Source organism: Pygoscelis adeliae, unplaced genomic scaffold (genome assembly GCF_000699105.1).
Source record: "Pygoscelis adeliae isolate BGI_AS28 unplaced genomic scaffold, ASM69910v1 Scaffold263, whole genome shotgun sequence".
Lineage (NCBI taxonomy): Eukaryota > Metazoa > Chordata > Aves > Sphenisciformes > Spheniscidae > Pygoscelis > Pygoscelis adeliae.
The window spans coordinates 1,619,367-1,624,329 of NW_008824552.1; positions in this window are offsets into that span (position 1 = coordinate 1,619,367).

Consider the following 4,963-nt stretch of genomic DNA (forward strand, 5'->3'; position numbering starts at 1 on the left):
GCTTGTTGCACACAGAGTCTTTCAGTCTCCTTTCGGTGTCTCGGCGGTCCATTGAAAACAGGCTCTGTCACCAAAGCGGTGAGCACAAAGGCTGCTGGCCACAGCCCAGGCATGCCTCTGAATCCCCTTTCTGCAGAGATTAATGGGAACCAAAAAGGGAGACCCCGCGCAGACTGTCAATGACCAGCGTTTTGCCAAGCCCGGGCTGGATGGGGGCCCAGCCAACCTTCCCATGCAGAGCAGTGGGGTACCCTTGGCTGGCTCTGTGGGACAAGAAGTACCTTCCTCAGAGATGTCATGCGTGGTAACCCCTGCCCACCTATGCGGTGCAGTCCTTGGGGACAACCCCACCTCCAACCATCCCTTCTGCAGCTAGCGGTGTTTTGGGGCAAGTTGCTCACGTCAAGGTTAGTCGGGTGCAGATTTCCAACTCTCTCGGGCTGGGTGAGTGTTGGTGTCTCAGTCTGGTGTCATCACCACTGGCTGATGCAAAATGAACTTTACGTACTTTATATCTCGATACCTCTGCAAAGGTGTGGTGGGGCAATGCTTGCTCCGAGCCCAGTATCTGCTTGAGCAAGGTGTCTCCTTCATGTCATCTTCTATCATCTATGCTCCAGGTCATGTGGCTTCATTTTTGGGTGACCTTTCCGCAATGCTTGTGTTTTCATGCATCAATCGATTGCTCTGTAACAAAGCACCAAGTCCCTCACCCTCCCTTCAGGGGAAGCTCCCTCTTTTCTGTTTCATTTTTCAGGTATAGTCTTAAGAATTTGATTACTTCCTAGACTGCTGAGATTGTTAAATCAACATTTTTCATTCTTGTTAATCCAAGACACATGTAACGCAGAAGACAGAATACCTAGAGACCATCAAAGCTTCCAGAGGACCTAGGCTCTCAGTGTAACTCTTTGCCTTTCAAGTAAATAAGTATTTAGTTCAACTTGAAATGTTTAGGACTTGTAGGTCGCTCAGATTTGTCTGCTGTTAACATGCCTAGGAATATCTATTTTTCTCTACTTTGCAATAGTTCTCAGTCTACCCTCTGATATTTTATGGCCACAGGGTGAAAAACAGTACATAGACCCTAAAATATCACCTGCTGCCCACTACTGAGTCCCAGGACTCAGGAATCCTCTCCTTGCTTTCAGGCAGAAGCTTTCTCAGGGTAAGCCATGTGAGATGAAGCAGTTGAGAACCAACACATGAAGCCCAACAGCTGGACAACCCCTGTTGTGTCTATACACACAACCCAGCGCTTGCACCCATGAAGAGCTGCAGCGTGTGCATGAATCCTAAAAGCAGGATTCAACCCTTATCACTACAAACTGGTAAACATCTTATTCCACATGAAGTGGGAATTTGAAGCCGGGTACTGGGTCTGAATGACCCTGCTGGTCCTACCACTATTTGCATTTAATAGGAAATAAATCTGGTCACATCAACCTTGCAATAAATCTGACACAGTTCCCTCCTCCCCTTCCTTCTTACAGGAATATTTAAAGCTAGAGAGACAGCCACTGAAACTGCTATTATCTCTGCCCACCAGTTCCCAGCTGGCTATTGTGACCCTTAATCTGAGTTAATCAGAGCTACCTCATCCTTTCAGATGGGACTTGCATCCCTGCGCACTGCTCTCCTGCCCCACGATGCTATCATCTCCTGCCAGCTGGACAGCTAAATGCGAAGACAGCTTCAACATCTCCAGGGGCTGAGGCATAGTGATGCCCTGCCACTTTCATGCTGGGGAGGTGTTTTTTCAGCTCTGTGTGTTAAAAACAACAAATCACCATATGAGCAGATAAGCTGGATTCATTTAGGCGGCACATGCATCAGGCCTGAAGTGGTCAGGCGAGAAGGAACAGGAGCAGGCAAAACAGCCCAGGCCAGGGGGATGTCATGGGGCAAGTGATATATCTCTGCAGGCCAAGCCTGTATGAAACAAGACAAAACTAGGGAAGGAAGGTTTGGGCTTAAGAGAGGTGAAAGGGCAGCATGGGGAGTGAGAGGATGAAACAGTTTCTACGACCAGTGGTAGTGTCACAGGTAGATGGTAAGTCAATGGCAGCCTTAAAGGTGGTCTCTGTCTGGGTCTGTGGAAGTCAGTGGTGGGCTTAGCCCAACCCCAGTCCATGGCAAAACACTGGGGAGCTGTTGTCATCTCCCATGAGTAAGCCTTGAGTTAGCTTCCCGTGAGAAAGCTTTGCCTGAGTGCAGCTATCTCAGCCTTGCGTTATGTAGAGAGCACTGGCTGGTGAAAAATGCTCCCCGAGGTGCCCACTGCCAAGCACTGATGGCTCTCACCTCCTGCCAAAGCACAGACTAGTGACATCTCCATGATGCCACAGTAGGCCAGAGCTAGAGGCAGATGGTTTTACTCCATGCAACAGCAGGCTCAAACTTTCTTTGAGACAAGTGCTATAATTACTCCTCCCTTTATCACAGCTCCTGAGAGCATGATAATTTGGGTAGAACTAAAACACATCTTTCAAAAATGTATCTAGTCTTGACGTAAAGGACTTGCAGGCTAGGAGAGCAGCTTCCTCCTAAAGGAAGAATTTTCCACCTAAAGCTTTGGTAGCTACTTCGAAGTAGTCATCAAGGTCACTCTCAAGTCCACCGAGAGTGAGAGGCAGCTCCAGTGGGCTACTCATCTCCAAGAGACACATCTAAGGCAAGGGGCTTGACTCACTCTTTAGAGGGGACCCTTTTCCCTAGTGACTTTGGAGGAGACTCCAGTTTCTATCTTTGAGGAGTACAACTGACTTTCTGATGGCTGAAAGCTGAAGCTTAGGGACCTCTAAACAATATAAGCCCTTGTTTAGATTTACATGACTTGATCTTCCCACAATTAGGTTTTACTTGCTGGGGAACTGAAGGACCCAGCAGTGTCTGTGAAGGTACCCATATGACACTCAGGTCATCAAGACTTGGTACCAAAAGTGTCTGTGCCTTCTTTCTGCTAAATAACACAGACTGAGCACCCTGTAACCCTTATCCCACTCCTGAATAATTTTGATGGCTCTACTCTGCTCCTCAGGATTTTCACATGCTCCACCAAGTGGACCTGCTCCCACGGTCCCTTCTCCACTGCAATGACAGCAGTGACCCAGTGCAGCCCGCTGTGTCATCCCTCTGCTCACACATCCCAGAATTACGTCTCTGCTAACAGTGTCACACTGGAAACCATTTCAGCTGCTTCTCCACTCTACCCACCAAATCCCTCTCTGAATGCTGCTCCACAGGATCTTCTCTAGCTCTGGGTGGCATTTGTTTCTTGCCCAGTTGCATCACATCTCATTTGCCTTCATGAAAAAGGCAGGTTTTTTTTACTAGGTAGCAAAGGCTACCAAGCAGTCCAGCTTGCTTTCCACAGCAGCCCTATCTTCCAGGTTATTTATAGTTCTTCTAGTTTGTGTGTCATGGACAAATGTTATCAGTCCCCGAAGGTCTTGCTGTCTACACCATCCATGTGTTTTGTTCACAAAAAGCTTTTTCTTCCCTCTGGCTCCCACCCAAAATACAAACATACCCAAAATAACACAACTGCTGAGACGGGCAGCAGGAAAACCAAAAGGATGGGGGGGAGGAAGGGATGGTTTAAGTACTACTTGGAAGTGATTGACAGTCGCTGTTTTGGAGTGCAAAACAAGTCATTTATTTTGTTTTTAAAAGCTTAAATACATAGAGCTGAAACTACCGCACATGCTTTGCAGATGACCGCTACTTTCTTCTACATCTTTTGCTATACAAAGCTCCCACGGCAAGTCTGTGTATTACTGTAAACGCAGCAAGGAGGTGCTTTACAGGCGGTCTGAGAAAAGTCTCCTCAGAAACTGAAGCAGGTAGCAGTGGCAGCCAGTTTCACGTTTTGTGTTCTTCTGCCGCATCAAAGAAGAGGAAGAACCAGCCAAGACAAACACTTTTTCATTTTCTCTGGAAATACTCTTTCCATTGTGCCAAAATATGAGGAAAAGTTTCCCCATCCTTCAGCTGAGTTTGAATGATCCAGGCACCTTCTCTACACTGACTTGGCCATGACCCCATGTAATAGTTAGAGATATCATTCCCTGCAGACAAAAAGTAATACCTTGAACTTCCTACTTGCTTAGACTGAGGATTCAGGTATCCCAGACAGAGGCTGGGACACCTCGAGGATGGTGCTCCCAAAGCTCCTCTGATGCTCCACCAACAATGTATTTTTGGAATGCCACGAAGCAATATGAACAAACATCATTCCTGCAGCGAAAGCACTTAGGAGTCAAGGTGAATATTTATTTCTAAAAACACCCAAGTTAAGTTCCTTCCCTAACCCTCCCCTGCGTGCCCACAGCCCTTACAAAATACAAACACATTTCAGTGGTACAATGAATATCAGGACCTAGGAGGAGGCAAACGTTTTAGTATCTATGCCACAACTTCCACCACCATGTTACATCTATTGCAACACACCACACATGTCAAAAGCACATGGGAAAGCTGACGAGAATATCTTCTACCCTTTTGAGTGTGCTTACTTCTACAGGAATAAGGTGTGAAGTACAGCAAGAGACTCCCAGGAGGCATTAGGAAAACCAGGAAAGACTATGGAAAGAGAAGTTGTAAGTGCAACTGGAAAACTCTTCCTTTTCCCTGTCAATGCTATCGCTATGACCAAATATATTACTATGCTTTTTGCAAGAGCAAGAGCACAAAGATCTGCCAGCAGCCAAGCAAGATACGTCTGTGTTCACAGCCCTATTCTATATACCTTAGGCAAGGCAGAAATTTGGCATGAGGACCATCCCTTTTATAAGGCCTGATTCCTCGCGATGCTCACCGTCCTCAGCCGAGCAGACTTTGCTCAATGCATGCCCTTGCAAGCTCTGGGTGCGCTCATTCTCTTGGAACACCAGCAGTGTTTTCCAAAGTGCAGAACAAGAGGAGGGATATGCTAATGGGACAGTCTGTGGAGAATTAAGAA